General features: G+C 39.8%; 1 protein-coding gene across 1 annotated transcript in view; it reads right to left on the reverse strand.

The window, feature by feature from the left end:
* TMEM263 (transmembrane protein 263) overlaps positions 1–6,480 on the reverse strand; it is a 13,068-nt gene extending 6,588 nt beyond the window's left edge. Inside the window, exon 1 of the mRNA XM_007462869.1 lies at positions 6,419–6,480. The gene's annotated coding sequence lies outside the window, so the exon portion shown is untranslated. The remainder of the gene's footprint in view (positions 1–6,418) is intronic.
* Between the last annotated feature and the right edge of the window lie 14,934 nt (positions 6,481–21,414).

A 21,414-nucleotide genomic window follows, 5' to 3' on the forward strand; every position in this document is an offset into this window, starting at 1 on the left:
AAGAGGATGCGATATTTTAAATGGGAGAGTCTGTGAAGGCCTCATTGTGGTGACATCCCAAAGGAGGTTAAGGATACAAGATACCCTTTCTGCCTTGAGGGCTCTTGGGTCAAGAGCCCTCAAGACAGAAAAAACAGTAAATGCGAAGGTCCTGAGGTAAGAGCTTACTATAGACAAGAAGGAACAGCCAGAAAAATGTGGCAGGGGCTGCAGCAAAAGGCAGTAGAAGAAGAGGTCAAAGAGTGAGGTCTGGACGACATAGGCCCATATAGGCCATCGTGGCAATTAGCTTTTTAACTCTAAGATGGCGAGCCAGTGAAAGGCACTGACCAGAGGGGTAATGTGTTCTGATTTACACTTTTTAAAGATCATTCTGGCTGTGTGGGGAGAACAAGCAATCAGAAAGCAAGAACAGAGACAGAAAGACCAATTGGGAGACTTAATGTTTTCAAGGCTCACACGTTTTACAATGTTTATCAGAACTAATTTTAAGTGGTCAAAGAAGGGTCAGGGAAGTTCCCCTTTCCTTTATGACTCCTACTGCTTTCAGCACCAGATGATCAGATAAAAAGTCATTCATATTTCCTTCTATATTTCAATAACTCAGGCAAAAAACACTGGTGGCAAATGAGGGTGGCAGAGGTAGCAGTGTGAGAAGTGGGATTTTTCAAAGGTAATTTAACTTCATGTAATTCAACTTGAAACATCTTTAAAACCTAAACCCTGTGTAACATGGGACTTCACTGCACCCCACAGCATCCAGCAGCATACGTCCCTGTGCTTAAATAAATGTCTTTTAGTTGTTCTAGTGAAAACCCTGACTCAGACCACTGATCAAGAGCACCTAATCTTACGCTGGTCCGGTTTGTCAATTTAGCATTATCATCCCATATACAGTTAAGATTTTAAGAGTAACAGTAAAGATATGTAATCTCTGACAAAAAACAAAACAAAACCTGAGAGTATCAGCTGATGCATTACTGGGAGAAGGAGTTCCTGATTGATTTGCCTTAATTTTAAAACTCCCTTAAGCCAGAAATTAAATTAATTAATTAAATTTATTTCCATTCATATTTATATTTCTTTAATTTATCATCATGGTAAGATCATGAGAAATTATACAGCGTAGTGTTTAAAGTTCTGGAATCAGAGAGCCTGCAGCTGAATCCCAACTTGACTATAAACTATATGGCTGAGGACAAATAACTTCATCAGATCCTTGCTGTTCAAGAAATAGAAATTAAAGATATTCTAGCCCTAACTCTAAGATGAGAATACTATTTAACAATTCAAAACAAAACATGCAGAAACTCCTGGCAGAATGGCCAGAAGTGTGTGTCCCCCTTCCTGAAGAATAACTATTTTGGAGTCACTTTCTTCCCCATTGGACTGTTAATTCCAAAAGGAGAGACACTTTGTCTACCTCACTCAGCACTGTGATTCCAGTATCTGTATACCAAGAGATCATCTGGCTGATCAACTAATCAACAGATGTCACAGTATTCTGTACAGAAATATGGGGATACTATATACACACATACATCTTACATATTTTAGCTGGAGTTTTAAAACAGGTGTGCTAGTAACTGCATACATTTTAAAATTGCTTTTCTGTATATATCCCACAAATCTCTACCAAAAGTCTTAACCTTTTCCTCCTAATACAGAATCCCTTATTTTAAAAAAATAATTTTCCCACATATATCTATCTTGTAATTTAAAAAAGAAAAAGACCATCATTTTAAAAGAGTAGAGCTGCGGACAACTACAAAATCTCTTAACTGGCCTCCAAGCTTCCGCCTGTGCTCTTCCTTCAGTCTATCCATGTCATACTCTGCTTAAAACCCTCCAACTGCTTCCTATTTTGCCCAGAATAAAATCCAGAGTCCTTCCCTTTGCCTTTGAGGGCCCAACATCTAATACCCCGATAGCATCTCCTACCACTCTGCCTCTTGCTCAATCCAGCTTGACAACATAGGCTTCCTTGCTCATCTTTTCCTGAAAGGCTCTTCCCCAGTGTATGTACCTGACTTGATTCCTTACTTCCTTCAGGTCTTTGTGCAAATGTCCCCTTCTCAGAGGTCTTCCCTGACCACCTTATAATAGATTAGCACCTTCCTTTCCCTATCATTTTCACCTAACACACTGCTCTATTTTCTTCATTGCTTTTATTGTCACTTGATATATATGTTTACTTTGTGTCACTCACAATTAGAATGTAAGCTCTATTGGAACAAAGCTTGGTTTTGTCACTGCTCCATTCCCAGAGCCTTAATTAATAATGCCTGATGTGTGGCGGATACTCAAATACTTGACTTTTTTGTATGAAGTAGAACATAACTTGGGTATTAATGTGAGATAAAAGGAGAATATAGGGTGTAAAATTTCTAGCATGAGAAACTAAATAGAAATGATGATGAAGACAGGACTGGAGAGGAGAAGATGGACATTTTTTAAAATGTTTATTGCGGCAAGAACACTTAACAAATAAGTGTACACAGTATTGGTGACTATCGGTTCAGTGAAAAGACTTGTTCTTGAACAGCTATTTGAGATGCCTTCAGGCCATCTACAGGAGACTTTTAGCAGGCAATTGTATTTAAAAGGGCCTGAAAGTCAGCATGAAGTCAGAGTAAGAGGTGAGGTCCTGAGAATGGTCTGAAGTGATACCTGAAGCTGCAGGGGGTGAGTGATATGATCAAGGAAAAGAGTAGTAAGAGAGCAGACCGATAAGCTTATATGGACTGTTCATGTTTAAGAGGTGAGCAAAAGAGAAGCCAGCAAAAACAAACATAATACACCTGAAGATAAATAGTCAAATGAGACAGCCTCATGGAAGGCAAGAGATGAATTTATAAGCTTCCTAAAGATACATACAATGCAAACATTAAAATAATTTATGAAGATCAAATACTATGGATAAATGTTAATGTCGTATTTAGAGGATATAAAAGGCATGTATCATATGATACTATTTTTTTTAAGTGCGCATAAAAAGACTGAAAATAAATATACCGAAGTGTTAACAAAGATTGCCACTAGGGGGTAGAAATTATACATATGGGGGGAATAGATATATAGTATTTCTACATAGAGAGAAATATATATACTTAACATCTACATTTTAATATTCTACCATAAACATGTATTGATCTTGTAATTAAAGAACAATACATATTTTTAAGTCTTAGAAATCAGTGATACTCATAAAGGATATTTTTAAAGATGATACAGTTCATCTACCTAGTTACTGTAGGTAGTTATTGTTATCCTCAAATCAAGCTGATCACCTAAAAAACAATGTTCCTGAATCACAAAATGTTGACTTGAAGAAAAGATCACCCAGTTTTATTCACGGTTATGTTCCCCCACCCTCCCCCAGCCCGGTCCTGACAGCACACAAAGACCTCCACTCTTACAGCTCTTTTCCCTGATTTACAGTTTGAAAATCTTATTTATACTCTTACCATTTTTTTTTAAAGTACACGTTTTGGTTGTAAGCTGACACATAGTATTTGTGTAATAAATGGGATAAAAATATCATCTGTATCCACATTAACTTGAAGCATCATAAGAAAAGATGCATACCAATATGTGGTCCAAATTTTTGGTTTAAAAAAAAAAAGATAACTTCAAGCTAGATTCATGCTCTTCAAATGTACTTCTTTAAGAACAGGCAGTGCTATTCCAGGGGCTTCAAGAACCACAGGAGAGACATGAATTTTACTATACAGTAATTTAAAATAGTTTTGCTTTTAAATACACACTAATTAAAAAGTTAAATGAAAAGTGCTTGGGAATTTTTTAAGACAACTAGACTTTCAAGAAATTTCGTTCTTGCCTGGAGCCTCTTTAGGGTATACTCTCAGATTCACCAGCTCTCTCTTCCCTGCCCAACCACGCTCCTATCTCCCCTGAGTTTATGCCGCTCTTAAATTACATTCACAGTTATGTTTACTAGTGTTACCAAGAGTTGCAAACAGGATTATCAATAAAGTAGAAAATCTGGAGTTGTGTAGGCCAGAAGCCTGGCTACCTAGACTAGAAGAAATTGGCTTTGAAAGCCCTAAGAGGCCACAGAGATTGATTTTTGTTTTGTATACATATATTTTAATGTTTAAGTTTCTTGTATATCACTCATATTAACAGCAAATATGTAGTATTCAAATTCCTACAGAACTCTTAGGGTAATAAAAATTATGCAAAAGCTCTAAGTATATGGAATATATTTTTCTGAATCCCTAATTTGATCATGACACCAAGTTACCTTATAAAGGTATTTTTGCTAAAATCCTTAACTATCTGTAATGCCATCTATACTTTTTACTCACATAAACCTTTCCCAACCTCTACATACATATATGTGCCAAATTTTTAGTGATATTACCTCTTTAGGATATTATCACTTTATCACTAGGAGAAATGCTTTTTATATTACCATGCTGTTCATTATCATCATTACATTTTTTTTCTCTTAAATTAGGAATTGTGAAGACAAATATGGCCCTAATCTCCTAAAACTGGAAGAGGTAAATAATCTGCTTAGTAAAATTTTAAAGCACACACGTAAATACAAATAACAACTGACAGTAAAAGTATCAAAAAGACCATTTAAAAATGTTACCCTTAAACAACATTATTAAATTCTATGCAAACCATCTGCCCTAAACTCAACATATACTTGGGTCCCTGCTATGTGCCAGGCACCCTGATAGGCACTAAAGGTTTCAGTGTGATTAAACACACAGAGGACTACACTAAGCCAGAGTTTACAATCCAGTGGTTATATACTTTACCAGCGTTTATCAATTTAGTTGCATTCAAAAACAAAAAAATGTCTACTCTATAGGAGGAACTCATAATGCACAGAAATTTCTATTAAAAAACATAGTTTCTTAAGGAAGGCAATAAAGACAGAAAACAGCCTTGAGATCAGGACAAATAATTTAACTTACTCTATGGACATAAATCAGTTTTACCATTTGGTCCTGACATGTGAACAAACCATTACAGTACCAACGAAAACTGGTCATGTTTTTTTTTTAAAGAAATTATGAAATGTGAAAGAGTTCTTTGCTATAGACTGCAATTCATCAGCAGTTCCTTTAAGCATTTTAGGCCAGGGAGAAATAATTCTTGTCCAGTACAACAGTATCATAGATATAGGCAGCTGGTAAATATATTGAGCAAGGATTTATAACAACACTATTCCCTAGAGGGTAATTTCTTCTAATAATAGAAATAAGTAAACAATGGACGCCCCCTTTTTTTAAAGGAAACCAGGTGAATCAATGTTGTTTGTGGATATCTGTAACATTTTATATATAAAGTTTTCATTAATAAAAACAAAATCTGAAAACAGTACTCAAGTGTGCCTATGGCAACACCCCTCTGTGTACCAAGGGAAGTTAAGAAGCACTAATACATTGTACATGAAGCCTAACTACAAAATACAATGCACAACAGTTTACCTTCAAAGCCACTTTGAAAATTTCTTATTAAACAGTAACTGCCAATTTCCCTATAAGAAAAAGACTATAAATGAATTAGCTAAATTTTTCTACATATTTTATATATAGGAACTTTGCCACATCCTCACTCCTATGCTTTAGCTTCTTTGCCAAATAACTATAAAGAGCTTCAAAAAATACATTTATACAGAGCTTTAACTCACACACACCAACAAACTGCGCATATTAAAACACCAGCTTACTGTTTTTAGGCTTCTCTAGTTAACCAGCTATCCTCAACAGGCTGCTTTTAAAAATGGCCCCTGCCCATTAAATCAACAGCAAGTGAACTACAAGCAATGCACTGAATGTGGCAGGAAAGAAAAAGTAATCTGTCAGTAAAACTTACACCTAGTGACAAGTAACAACAGACAGTATCAAAATGGCAATTTTTAAGTGTTGCCCTTAAATGAAACATTAAGGAGAATTACAATAACCTATCAAACCAAATAACCAGTACACCAGTCATTTTCACTACATTACACCTCATTAGTCCAACAGATATTTGTGTCCCTACTATGTCTCAGACACTGTGTTAGACACTGAAGTTTCAGCCTGAACGAGAATGTCAAGGCCCTACTCTAAGGGTGTTTATATATAAACCAGTAAGATACCTTCAGGAAGTAGCAAAACAACAACTACTCAATGACTAAAACAAAGAAAGGTAAAGATTTTCCTGGAATTTAAAAGAAAAACAAAAGCGAACCACACACAAGAACTACTTATACTTTTCTAACGATGTTCTCTAAATAAAGGCATATTTTTACTGAGCTTGCTTCCTAGTACATATAACAAAGACTAAAGAATGAAAGTGAAAAAAATCAAAATAGGATGCATGAGTTTATTAAAAGTTACTTCCTTCTTTCTTTAAAAAAACAGACATGGACACATAACACGCAGACATATACCTGTTGATGTGATATCAATATTCCTGGGGAGCCCTTTAGAGCACCCACACCAGTGGAAGTTTTAAAGGTTAGACAACAGTATAGAACAAATAATCACAGATAGTAAATAAAGTGTTTTCATTTGGAATTAGTTCACGAGGGCAGAATAAATCACATAAACTCTCCTCCTTCTCTAGGTGTTTCTAAACCTTTGCCGGTGGCCCCTTCCGGAGCCCCCCCTGCCCCCCACTGATCCCTTTGGGCACTAGCAAGTTTCCCTTTTTTTTTTTTTAAGCAGAGGGAGTGACGTGGCAGGAGAGGCAGAAAATGACCCTGTAGGAGCCCTGGCTAGGGCTGAGCTCAGCACCTCCTCCCTCCGCTCCACGTTGTACACCCAGCAAACCCCACTCCCACAGGGTTCCAGAATTCCTATGTCTTCTAACGTACAAGAGGCGATCTGTTTAGGAGAGGGGACCTGATCCTAAATGGGAGCCTGGGGACCAGTCTTGAGGCTGCGTGTGCATAGCAGGCACGGTCTTTATTTAGACTCGGGAGGCAGTGATGGCACTGGTGGGTGCTCCAGCAGTAAGCGCCTCTCTCCACGGCTACACTTCCAAGTTCAGGTTAGGTGTGGGGGTAGGGCTACCTGGAAAGAACACTGAGACTGTCCACTGTTGAAGGATCGTGTACTTGAACCCAAGAGAGTGGTTTATCAACAAGTTAGAAGTTAGCGGGGCGGGGAAGCCCAGCACGCAGCCCCTCTGCCGCATCCCTCTCCTCTCGCAGGCTGCTGGCGCCCTCCCACCCCCATTTCCCCGGTCTGATACCCCAGGAACTAAGTCAGGCGGAAGCGTCCAAGGAGAGTCCCCAGTCTCAAACCACGGCGGGGAAGTCAGAGACACGTAAAAGGGGGTAACCCGGCCAGCGAACCTCCACCCCCCAACATCGTCCCGCCCCTCCCCCTTCTAACAGAGCTAACGGAAAAAGGCAACAGAGAGGAGGGCAGGAAGAAGCCGGGACGGCGCCCCCTACCCTCCCGGCCCGACTTACTCACCGCCGGGTCGGGGGCCGGCGCCGGGGCCGGGCGGAGAAGCGGGCAGCACCTAGGAGGGCTGAGGCGGCCTGAGCGGCAGGCACAGCCCGGGGTAGCTGCGGGCTCCGGAGACGCCTCCTCTGGCTCTGGAGCCAGAAGACAAGGTTGGCGACGGTGCCTTCTGGCTGCGGACGTGGCGCCGGACGCGACCCGCCCCCTCCACCGCCTCCTCCCGCGACTCGCGCTCCGACGCGCACGCGCACCCCGAGCCCCTCCCGCTCCTATCCGGCACACGCCCACCCGTTTCTCGAACTGCCCAGCCCTCCTAGCCACCCAAAGCCTGTCGCCTCCCGACGTGCGCACGCGCCAGGCTCCCTCCCGCCCCGCCGGCCAACTCCCGCCCCTTCGCCTGCCTGTTGACACCGCGAGAACCCAGGGCTGGCCTGTGCGCACCTCCTGCTGGGCCTCCCGCCCCTTTTCCCCGCCGTCCAATCAGATCGGGCGAAGGGCACAGGGCCTCGAGAACCCGTAGGCGGCGGCCCTGCGGACCGAGTAGTGACGACTGCGGCTTCCAGAAGTCCCCGTTACGCCGCGAGTAACAGTCGCTCCGAATTCCGAACCTTCGCCCTAGGGAAGATGAGACGGTCGCCAGTTTCTCCGACTCTTCGTCCGGGGCCTCGACATTCCCCTACCTGCTTCCCCTCAGGGGAGTGACGAGCTAGGCCTGCTCTCCGCCCTTCTCTTTGGGGCTCTCTACGAGCCTCTGTATACTGTCCAGGTGACAGGGATGACAAGAGAGACAGTGCTCACTTATTATTGCTGTTGTTGAGAGACACTACTCATTTATTATTGTTGTTGTTACCATTATTATTATTTGAAGTCTCCTCTGCCCTAGAATTGAGCTTCTTGAGAGTAAGAACTCCGGTTCGTCGTCGTCACCCACCGCTTACCGCAGTGCCGAGGGTTCGCCAGGCGCTAGCAGTTTGCTGAAGAGAGTGGGTGTTTATAGTGAAAAGAGAAGTGAGTTGGAAATTAGAAAACCTGGCTTCGCGCGCCTCCCTCGCCATCTGCCGCCTGGCGCGGCGCCTCTTGAGGTCTCCCCGCCTAGGCCGAGGCTCTGCTCGCCGTTCTGGAAGGTGTTGAGAAGAGTGTAGCGGTAAGAGGATAGTGTCTGGACCTAAACCCCTTGTGAGGTGAGGCATCTGTTAACTTTTCTCTGCCTCTCTTTGCACACCTATAAAACGAAGATGACAGAAAGTCCATCATAGGTTTTTTGAGAGAATCAAAGGAGTTGGTGGGTGTGAAAGGGGTCTGTAAACAATTCCTGTGAAGGTGTGAGATCTTTTTCACAATTCGGTTAACAAGACAAAACATACCCTCATTTTCTTCGAATGCAAAATAATCAGGGAGGGGCAACTGAAGGATATGTATTGACAAGACCCAGAAAAGGAGATGTTAACCAAGGAAAGCATCCTGGAAGAAGCTGCCTTTAAGCCAGATCTTAAATAGAGTGGACCAAATATAGTCTGTGGTTTCAGCCTAATGACCGGTTTCTCAAAGCAGTGGCTTAAATCCGCTTAGACCATTGTTCTGAGACTGTCAAGATATTTCAGTTTTCCAGACCTTAAAGGAGAAATGAAATAATCTTGTTACTTTATGATTTGGATGGTTAGCAGGATCTGTGGTTTGTCGTGTTTACCCAGCATGTGAAGAGGTACAAAGCAACTCTATTTTCTTGTTATCACAGAAACCACTTAATATGTGACCTTTCCAGCATGAATGCTAGGCAGACTTTACTGGCACCATTACTTGGACTATTTTTGGTTTTCCTTTTTCTGCCCCAATCCTTCTTAATCTTTTCTGTGATATAATAATGATAACTAAGACTTATTTAACATTAAGTTTCTAACATGTACTCCAACAATCCAGTGAGGCAAGTACTATTATTATCCCCATATTCATATAAGGAAACTGAGGCATAGAGAAGTTAGATAATTTACTCAAGGGCCCACAGCTAGTGGAAGGCAGACCCTGGAATCAAACAATTTTTTCTGACTGGGGCCTTAACCACTATATTCTGAGAAAGAGAAAAGCAGTCCCTGACATCGAGTAGCTGGACTGGTGCTATCAGCTAGGTCTTTCTGTTGCTAGGAGCTGGCCTGGCACAGCTAGCCTTTGGTGTCTTCTGTTGAATATAAACTGTTTCAGAGAACATCAGCATCAGAAAAGGCCATTTCATGATTGTGATGGATCAGGACAAAAATAAGACTACTCCATAATCATATCTGAACACAGACAAAAACATGAACCTTATCTAAGCCACCAAATGAAATACACAGACTGAAAATATCAGACTATATGAGGGGCTGTTACTTCTTTACTAATTACAGCTTTATCCTCATTCTAGTCTTCCCTTTTTCGATATATTTATTAAAGTGGACGTCCTTGGTGGCGTAGGGGTTAAGAATCCGCCTGCCAATGCAGGGGACACGGGTTCGAGCCCTGGTCTGGGCAGATCCCACATGCTGTGGCGCAGCTAAGCCCATGCACCATAACTACTGAGCCTGCACTCTAGAGCCCAGAAGCCACAACTACTGAAGCCTGCGTGCCTAGAGCCCGTGCTTCACAACAAGGAAGCCACTGCAATGAGAAGACCGCACACCGCAACGAAGAGTAGCCCTGCTTGCCACAACCAGAGACAGCCCGTGTGCTGCAACGAAGACCCAATGCAGCCAAAAACAAAAAAAAAAAACCTCTAAAAAAAAGATTTATTAAGGTACCCAGTTATAGAATTACCCTTGCTTCCTGACAGCATCCGATTTAGAGCAAATCACCCAACAAACCCAAATCTTAATGTAAGCCCTAACACCCTCATATTGAGATGCCTCATGGTTCCCCATAGTGTGTGTTCTCCCTTGCTGCAGTGAGTAGTAAGCTTAGCTTGTGCAGCCACTGGTGTGTTCCTGGTGTTTGGCTAGAGAGCATTGATAATTCTTTCTGGACTGTCTTATACCACACATGTATATGGAGTGGAAAGTATACTGCTTAGCCATTTCTCGCCACAGAAATTGGGAACTGCCCTCCCATCTCCAGCCATAGGATTTTCACACCAAAGCAAGAGGTTTACCTTTCTTTTTGTAGATTCTACATAGATTCTCTGCTAAACAGAACCTTATCAAAAGATAGTGAAGGGTTTCCCTGGTGGCGCAGTGGTTGAGAGTCCGCCTGCCGATGCCGGCGACGCGGGTTCGTGCCCCGGTCCGGGAGGATCCCACGTGCCGCGGAGCGGCTGTGCCCGTGAGCCATGGCCGCTGAGCCTATGCATCAGGAGCCTGTGCTCCGCAACGGAAGAGGCCACAACGGTGAGGGGCCCGTGTAGCGCAAAAAAAAAAAAGAAACTATTTACTAAGACAAGGTTGTCCACTCTCACCACTATTATTCAACATAGCTTTGGAAGTTTTAGCCACAGCAATCAGAGAAGAAAAAGAAATAAAAGGAATCCAAATTGGAAAAGAAGAAGTAAAGCTGTCACTGTTTGCAGATGACATGTGCTGGAATATTGAACATCATTCTGCAAGAAAAAAAAAGAACTTCAGCCTGTTAACCCATACCGTGCACCATATGCAAAATAACTCAAAATAGATTATAAATTTAAATGTAAAATTATAAAATTTTTAGAAGAAAACTTGGAAAATTTTTGTCATCTCTGGTTAGGCAAAAAAATTTCTTAGCTACAACATCTAAAGCACAATCCATAAAAGAAAAAAAAATTTTAATTTATAAAAACTGTTCTTTGGACGATAGTTAAGAAAATGAAGCAGCAGACTAGGAGAAAATATTTGCAAAACATATCTGATAAATGACTATATACAGACTATACGAAAAACTACAACTCGATAAAAAAGACAAACTAATTTTTGAACATCGACATAATTGAATTACCACAAGAAATGGTGCTCAGTGTCATTAGTCATGAGGGAAATGCATATCAAAACACAATGACGTATCACTACGTAGTTAAAATAATTCCAAATGCTGTTGAGGATGTAGAGCAACTGGAATTCCCAGACATTACTGGTGGGAATACAAAATGATAGAGACACTTGTGAAAACAATTCGGCAGTTTCTTTTAATGTTAAATATACACTTGCCATAAGACCCAGCAATCCCACTCCTAGATATTTACCCAAGAGAAATAAAAACTTCACAAAAAACCTGGACACACGTTTTCTAATAGCCAAAACCTGGAAACAATCTAAGTGCCCTTTAATCGGTGAATGGATAACAAATCATGGTACATATATACAGTGGAATCTATTCAGCAATAAAAGGAGCAAACTACTGATACAACAACATAAATGATCTCAGATGTATTATTCTAAGTGAAAGATGTAAACTCAAAAGTACATACTGATGCTTCCATTTATAGGACATTCTGGAAAAGCCAAAATTATAGAGGGGGAAAAAAACATCAGTTGTTGCCTGGGCATTGGGAGGGGTTGACTGCAAAGGGGCTTGAGCGGGCTTTATGTGCGTGATGGAACTTTTCTATATCTTGAAGTGTGATGTGGATTATATAATGTGTGCATCTTTCAAAACTCATAGAACTGTACACTAAAAGGAGCAGTTTTATTGTATGTAAATTATATTTTAGTAAGCCTGACTTTAAAAAGAAAAATGTTGAATGGGAAAAAAGTTGGGATGAGGCAGGGCCACCCAGTACCATGAATATGAAGACATTAACAGTAGCTCCCCAGATATTAAATTCTAAATCTAAAAAAAGAAAAGATAAATTATTAGTGGATAATCCACATCATGAAAGAACTTGTTCTTTCCTTTTTGTGCAGTAACAAAGTTCATAGGACATTGAAATTTTTTTTACAAATGAGGAACTCCTTGGTTTATAGTGGAGTAACTTAAAACTGAAGTTGAAAGTCACTGCTGGCTGATGGTCAATCACAGATGAATATAAAACATCTCTGATATCATCAGAACTGTGGGAAAATAAAATTGCATTTCAAAAACTCTGATTTACAGTTTTTCAGGAACATGTTTATTGCACAAATGAGGCTCCTGTACTATACTGTAGAGGTAAGGGCATTTGAGAGCAGAAAGTAACCAATAGTGGTAAATAGTGGTGAGCAATTAGGCAAAAAAATAAGAGCAAATAGAGCATCTTTAAACTCAGGTCATAATTACTGAAATTACCATGAAGTTGTGCCCTTTAAGAGCATAAATGGCTGCTCTGCTTTAGACCTTGGGAAAGGGAATGAGGATGAGAGGGAATAAACTAGAATGATTTAAAATGTGCACATATATTTTGTAACCCCTATCATGTGATTTAGAGATCTAGCAGAGATACAGGTGGATTAATTTGAGATTAATTTCACAGTTCATGCTAATAGTTCTACTATTGGAAGTGTATAATAATCTCTGCCACAGTAGACAAAGTTCTCTCTGGCTAGTAGAAACAGCCATCCTGGGCCTTACCCATCAGTTCTCAGAAGGCCTGTTGTTGATGGACTTTCTAATTTCCTGTTTCTCTAGTGGCAGTTGTGGCCGCAGTCTTCATTCTGCTTAAGTACTCCAGGCTTCTAAGAGACCGTTAGAGAAGACTGCATAGTACCTGGAAACCTTCCAGTTTCACTTAGAGAATTCAGTCTCACTCATAGTTCCCTGGGTGAGTACGAAACTTCATCAGACATGCCATAGAACTGTCTCTCTGCTTAAAGGGTCTCAGTGAGCCAGGTTGGTTTATCTACCAACTTTTCTAGCATCAGTAGCTACTGTTGTCTTTGTTTTCCTGAAGTTTCTTAAGGACTCTGCCAAGGTAACTTTTTCCTGATGCAGTAAAACTTTGGGGTCAGGGATTGCATATCTAGGATGTCTTTGGGGTCAACCGGTTGCACTTTCATATTTTTCATACAGCCATCTTTAATTTGTATAATCCTAGTCAGGGAGTCCATACCACCAGACTTCCCTGGCATCTCTTCCCCCTGCTCAGCCACAGTGAACTGTAAAAAACTGCATCTTATTTACCCACCGTTTTTTAGTCATGAGTTCAAGTTCATCTTTGGCATTAGTTCTGTTTCCAGCTCTGCAATTCTCTCCAAGTCTCCTAACCTGGACCTGCAACAGAGAGTCTCTAATTGTTGAAAGATTCTCTCTTATCCTTTTTGTCAGTTGCTAAGTTTGGTCTCCTTTTCTTCTTTCAGCCATTGAAGGTTTGTCTGGCTCATCTCTCCCTATGACTTCGAATTTTCTCAAGCTGGGTGTAGTCCGCATTTTTCGCATTCCCTCCTCTAACCCCTCCATGGTCAGAAGAGACAGTGCAAGCTACAGTGTGTACACTGAAGGTGATGTTCTCTCTTCTCAATAGTTCCTAAAAGGAGGGATTTCAGTTATGAAAGGTAAAAACCAATTTTAATAAATATCATGGTTGGGTTGAAATAATTTGGGTGCTTTAATAGACTAATGCTATATTGTGATCTTAATAAGGAACCATTTTATAGTAGGGAATTGGTTTATAGAAAGGGATCATTTTATTGTAAGAAAGAGAAACCCATTTCAGCTAGAGGCAAAAAGGAGGTGGAATTGAGGGGATGACTGTAGACGTCTCAGTGAAGGCAAAGGCACTAAGTGCAACGAGACCTCATGAGCGTCTATAACCGTGAACCGGTAGGCATTCCATGATCAAGGAAACTAACCTCAGCTTTTCTCAGTCTCACTCCTAGCTTCTCTTTTGAGAATTCTCTCTCATTCCCACTGTCATTATCTTTCCATATCCTTTACTGTATCAGCTTCAAATCAGCTTTCCTGCTAGAATCATTGGGACCCAAGTCTGTATGCCTGGGAGAAATAACCTAAGTACCCCAGTTTGTATTTGGTTTTTACCCCTGGTCCTACTTTCTACAGTGGTAGAATACTAAATATTCCTATAGCCTGATTCTACTACAGACCCTGCTCTTCCTATGGGCTATTGTACTTTGTCTGGTTTTTCTTTCAGTAGTCTCCCTCATTACTTGAGGGAATTGTAGCCTTTGTTTCTTGTAGCCAGGAGAATCTAAGCAAAACACTGAGCATGTCTTATATACCATTCATGTGTCTAGCACTAGAAGATAGATGACATAAATTTTATCCTTTAAAGAGTTTACACTCTTAAGAAAGACATGCACATCAAGCATTTATATATCATTCAAGGATAATATATATTAAGTAAGTGCCAAAATGAGTGGTCAGAAAATGAGGACTGATTGAATGCAGAAAAGGTAGATATGGATGTGGGCTGCAGAGAGCATCTGGGACAGGAAGGGAGGAGGAAGTTATCTTTTAAATAATTATTAAGTACCTACTTTTATAAGGTCTTGAGCTGGATACTTAGAGTAGAATGATTACGATTTTTCACCTGTATCTAGTATAGGTGTTAGACCCACGGAGGGGACTAGTTAAAAAACTACTTCACCATTTGGGGCAAAGCACCCAAAATGATAATATAGTTCACCAGGCATAAGTCTTTTCAATGGTAAAGAGTTAAATGGGGATTAGTGAAGATGGGCAAGGTGGAGCTTTAAAAAAAAATACAAAGTAGAACCCAGAGTTGAACCATAGGGTCTTTATTGTCATCTGGAATAGTCGGATTGAAAGAACATGTATGTTTACCATGAGATGGGAGACTTACTGTATTAACATTTTTCATGTGATCCCAGAACACAATATGGTTTGCCTGGGATTTGTGTGAGCTACACTAAGGGAACCTCTCAAGTGGCCTGTGTTTGGAAACAGTTGCCCACCTATGATTTAGGCAATGCTGTATGTGTTCTAAGGGGTATGATCCCTCTTTTTTTAGGTGAAGAGAAAGCCTGAGGATACCTAGCATCTTAAATCAAGTCCTCTGTAACCAGGGTAGGTGGATTTTTCCTAACATGAAATGCTGATATCAAACAATGTGCAAAAGCAAATGAGTTCTAGGAGGGGAAAACCTGTTTTAGGGCAACTTTTAAAATCTGTCCTTTATACTAACATTGAATGTGAGGGAAAGAATTAATCGCTTACTAGATCTAAAACTGTCCAGCTAAAATTTGTCATCAGTGACTGCTTGACCTACTTTCCTTCCCTGATTTGAGAGCACATTCTTACATGGGGTCTAATCATTTATTTGCCAAGAGATTAATTAGCTTTTCAGAGCCTCTGTGCTAGTTAATAGTCCCAAAATAGACCACTAGTCCCACTGCCCATTGCTTCTTAGGAGGACTGATTGTAGGAGTGACAGAATTTGAGCAAGATATGTCTGTCAGTGCCTCTATACTTGTGGAAGATGTGACTTGCAACCCTCTTGACTCAGTTGGTCTCTGTTGGGTCACCTTAATTTTGCCCCTCCCCCCTTCCCTCAGGATTCCTAGAGTCTTGAGTAGATTAAACCTGGGTTTCAAGGTGATGTGACTAGGCAATATGATATGGTGAATCAAAGTCCAGGTGCTGTAACCAGACTGGGATTTTAATCATGACTCTGCTGCTTTGGTCAGGTTACTTGTCTGTGCTTCTTTTCCCTGATCTCTAAAATGTGGATTAATAATAGTCTTCATCTCCTAAAGTTGTGGTGATTATCAAGTAACATAATGTATTAAACTGCTCACCCACAGAGTAAGTACTCGGTACATGGTAGCTGTTTGTATTGTGATAGCCAGTTGAAGGCACAACAGCATCTCCCTTCAAGCTGTTGAGGCCTGTGAGTAAATTAGATCTTCTAGGGTTGTCAGAGATTCATAGGGCCTAAGGAATATGGATGTCTTTGATCACATAGTCAATTAATATAGAAGAATCTAAATTTTGCATACTATACTTAAATGTTTAAAACATGTAGCACCCTATTTTCTGTAACTTGCCTTAATGCTCCCATTCCCTTTGATGGCAGGGGGAAAATCACAAATTTGCCAGTCATTAAATGTAACCTAGTCTCTTTCCATTATAAAGAGTCTTTTTAGAGTTAGTTCAGCCTCTTTAGGGTTACTTAGTCTTTCAGGGTAGCCTTCTCCACCTTTCCTCTTCTCAAGAGACTATCCTCTTATCGTACAGGACCTCATGGCAATGTAGAAGAGGAGGCTTCTCTGTGAATGGGTTCTTGGGCTCTCCACTGGGTCCTCACTGGTGTTTCAGGTTCCATCTGTATTTCATGTTTTAGTGCCTTTTCTTTCTGACTTACTAAACATTTGTGTCCCAGGGCTCAGGCTTCAGACATCTTAATGGAAAGTAACTCCCTAGATTGAGTAACTAAAGTTACTCATCTAATTTTAGTATTATGGCTTTAAATATTATGAAGGTACTGATTACTTCTAAATATATAACTAGTCCAGACCCCTCCCTTGAATTCCAGACTATATGTATAATCAGTTGTCTCCTGGAAGTCTCTACTAAGATGTATGGCAGGCATACAAACTTGATTTCCAAAACCTAATTCCTGATCCTGCCCCTCAAACCTTGTCCTCCAGCAGTCTTCCCCCAACTTAGTTGATGACAACTGCATTTTTTAGTTACTCAGTTCAAAACCCTTGGAGTCATCTTGAGCTCCTACTTTTGCTTATGTCCCATATCCAATCTTTGGGGAAATCCAGTTACTTATACCTTCAAAGCGTATTCTGAATCTAGTCATTTTTCACCACTTCCACTGCCTATAACTGTGGTCCAGGCCTCCATCATTTCTCACCTGAATCATTGCAGTTGCCTCCTAACCAGTCTCCTTACTCTCACCCTTACACCCTTACAGTCAGTTCTTAACAGAGTGGTCAGAGCGATCCTTCTAGAATTTAAATCAGGTTGTCAGCGCCTCTGCCCACAATATTCCAGTGGTTTCCCATTTTATTCAGAGTAAAAGCCAAAATGCTTTCACTTCCTACAAAGGCCTTAATTGGAACTATATTCCTTCTCCCTTGCCTGCACCTTGACTTCATCTTCTATACTTTCCCCCTTAAACACTCCATTCCAGCCAGATTGGCCCCCAGCTCTTCTTCGAACATGTCAGGTATTCTCCTTCTTCAGGGTCTTCATACTTGCTCTTCCCTCTCCTAGAATGCTTGGGATTTCTGGCTTGCCACTTCACTTCCTTCAGGTCTGCTCAGATGTACCTTTATTAGGGAGATCTTTTGGGACAAACCTCTTTGGTACTGCAAAATCTAGAAGTTGCCCTCCTCTACTCTCCTTAGGAATTTATAGCTAATAGATTTTTTCAGAAAATCAAATGCAATTAAAAAAAATCCTCACAATGAAACTGTAACAAAATGATGGAAACGGGCAACAAAATGTCCCTGAGGACAAAGAAATTCAACAGAAAAATGTTGACCTAAAGAAAAAGAAAATGGGGTCTTTCCTGGTGGCGCAGTGGTTGAGAGTCCGCCTGCCGATGCATGGGACACGGGTTCGTGCCCTGGTCTGGGAAGATCCCACATGCCGCGGAGCAGCTGCGCCCGTGAGCCATGGCCACTGAGCCTGCGCGTCCGGAGCCTGTGCTCTGCAATGGGAGAGGCCACAACAGTGAGAGGCCCATGTACCACAAAAAAAAAAAAAGAAAGAAAGAAAATGAAAATGAGTAGATTATCCAGTATCCCAACATGAACTTTGAAACTTAATGTTTCAATTGAATCTAAGAAGGAAAATCACACAGCAGAAGTAAAAGACCTCAGGAAAGAAATGGCCAGGTAATAGAAGGTGACAGCTAGATGATGGAAGGGGGTGAAGCATAAAACAAGGGTGAAGCATAGAACAATAGATGTCAAAGGAAAAACAAGGAAAAAACAAAGCCACTTCAAAAACTAAAGATTAAATTATAAAAAGCACAAGGAAAACTAAACATAACCAAAAAGCACAGTTAGGGACAGAGTGGTTAGTAATGAGAAAAAAGAATAAATATCCAAATATCAAAAAAGGATTATTGAGAAAATGACAAATAATAGAAGATAGGCAAAATATTTAACTGAAGTCCCCTACAGAGAAAAGCAAAACAATGGAACATACAAATATTTATAAGCAAAATTTTTAAAAATATTATTCCTGAAAAGAACATTTAAAATTCTACATTTTGACTGGTACATCATAATCTAGGGGAAAATTTGCTCAATAATGGCCAACATAATATTCTCCTAAAATCATTGGATTGTAAATCATAAAGACTATAACTTGTAGGAGAAAATTCTCATGACCTTGGGTTAGACAAAGTGCTCTTAATTACAACACCAAAATCACATTCCAGAAAAGATAAAACTAGACTTAATCAAAATTTAAAACTTTTGTACTTCATTAAACACCATTAAGAAAATGAAAAGATACAATAGCCAAGACACGGAAACAACCTAAATGTTATCAACAGATGAATGGTTAAAGCAGATGTGGTACATATATAAAATGGAATACTACTCAGCCATAAAAAAGAATGAAATAATGCCATTTGCAGCAACATGGATGCAACTAGAGATTATCATACTAAGTGAAGTAAGTCAGAAAGAGAAAGACAAATACCATATGATATCACTTATATGTGGAATCTAAAATATGACACAAACAGACCTATCTATGAAACAGAATCAGGGACATAGAGAATAGACTGGTGGTTGCCAAGGGGGTGGGGGTGGGAGGGGTTGGATTGGGAGTATGGGATTAGCAGATGCAAACTGCTTTATATAGAATGGTTAAACAACAGGGTCCTACTGTATAGCACAGGGAACTATATTCAATATTGTGTGATAAACCATAATGGAAAAGAATATGAAAAAGAATGTATATTTATGTATAACTGTTTCATTTTGTTGTACAACAGTAATTAACACAACATAGTAATTCAACACTACTTCAATAAAAAATAAATTAAAAAAAAAGAAAATGAAAAGACAAGCCCCAGAAAAAATATTTGCAAATTATATATCTGATAATGGACTTGTATCCAGAATACAGAAAGAGCTCAATAAGAAGACAACCCAATTTTAAAATGAGCAAAATATTTTAATAAACATTTCACCATAAAAGATATATGAATGACTGATAGGCACATGAGAAGTTGCCCCAAATCATTAGTCATTAGGGAAATGAAATCAATACCACAGTGAGATACTACTTCACACCCACTAAAATGGCTATAATCAAAATGTAGGCTATAAAAAGTGTTGGTGAAGATACGGAGAAACTCAGACCCTGAGACATTATGGTGGGAGTGTAAAATGTACAACCACTTCAGAAAACAGTTTGGTGGTTTCTTAAAAAGATAAACTTACCATATGACCTAGCAATCCTACTCTTAGGTATCTGCTAAAGAGAAATGAAGGCATATATATCTACACAGAGACGTGTATACAAGTATTCATAGCAACATTATTCATAATAGCCCAAATGTAGAAACAATCACAATGTCCATCAACTGATGAATAGATAAAATATAGTACAGTCAATTCTCATTATTCATGGATTCCACATTTGCAAATTTTCCTACTTTCTAAAACTTGTAACCCCAAATCAAGACAGTGATTTCCTGGTCATTCTCAGACATACACATGTGCAGAGAAGCAGAAAATTTGAGTCACCCAACAAACGTTCCCATCTGAGGTCAAACAAAGCGACACTCTGCCTTCTTATTTCAGCACTTTTGCTGTACACAAGTGTTTATTTTGCAGTCTATTTAGTGCCATCTTTTTCACATTTTTATGCTTTTTGTTGGTGATTTTGTTTAAAATAGCATCCAAGCATAGGGCTGACCTGCCGTCTACTGTTCCTAAACACAAGGATGTAAAGTACCTTACGCAGAAAATACATGTGTTAGATAAGCTTCATTCAGGCACAAATTATAGTGCTGTTTGCTATGAGTTCAGTGTTAATGAATTAACAATATATATTAAATAAGGCATCTTTAAACAGAAACACAAAACAAGGTTATGTATTGATTAGTTGATGAAAATGACATTTTGCAGGAACCTAACCCTGTATTTCCTCTAGGGGCAATAATTCAGGATTCACTAATTCAGTGTTTGAAGCAACTTTATAGAACATAACTACCAGGAATAATGAGAATAGGTTATATATCCTTACAATGGAGTACTGTTCAGCAGTAAAAAGGAACAAACTGCTTATACATGGTACAGAATACATGAACATCAAAAACATTATGCTGTTTATGTAGGAGAAATAAGAGATTGAGACCCAAAGGAACATGCCAATTCATAAATATAGAATTAGATAAATTTATTATTGAGCAAAAAAAATACCAGTGTATGCAAATTACTCAAAAGTGGCCATAAAACTATAGTGGATCTTCAGTTCTGGAATTAAAGGTACAGTTATTACACATCATCCAATTTTTAATAAACAGAAGCAGTTACATAGAGCTTACTCTGATATCATCTTTTTCATAATTCTTTATCAGGCTTACTCTGATGTCCTGATTTTCATAATTTATCAGCCTTACTCCAATATTTTGTTCCTCATAACTCTTTATCAGTACCTCCTGTTTGCCTCTGCATCTAGGACATATGATTAGTGACATGCTTTGGCATTGTTCAGTAATGTTTTCCACCTGTGAAAGAAGCCAGATGCAAAAAACTATGTACTATATGATTACATTTATGTGAAATTTCCAGAAAAGGCACATTTTTTTTTTTTTTTTTTTTTTTTTTTTTTTGCGGTACGCGGACCTCTCACTGTTGTGGCCTCTCCCGTTGTGGAGCACAGGCTCCGGACGCGCAGGCTCAGCGGCCATGTCTCACAGGCCCAGCCGCTCTGCGGCATGTGGGATCTTCCCAGACTGGGGCACGAACCCGTGTCCCCTGCATCGGCAGGCGGACTCTCAACCACTGCGCCACCAGGGAAGCCCAGAAAATGCAAATGTTTTTAAATTGATTGATATATAGCATTGTATTAACTTTAGGTGTACAGCATAATGATTTGATATATGTATATAATATTGCAAAATGATTACCACAATAAGTTTAGTTAACATCATCACACAGTTACA

Source organism: Lipotes vexillifer, unplaced genomic scaffold (assembly GCF_000442215.2).
Source record: "Lipotes vexillifer unplaced genomic scaffold, Lipotes_vexillifer_v1.1 scaffold1177, whole genome shotgun sequence".
Taxonomy (NCBI): Eukaryota; Metazoa; Chordata; class Mammalia; order Artiodactyla; family Lipotidae; genus Lipotes; species Lipotes vexillifer.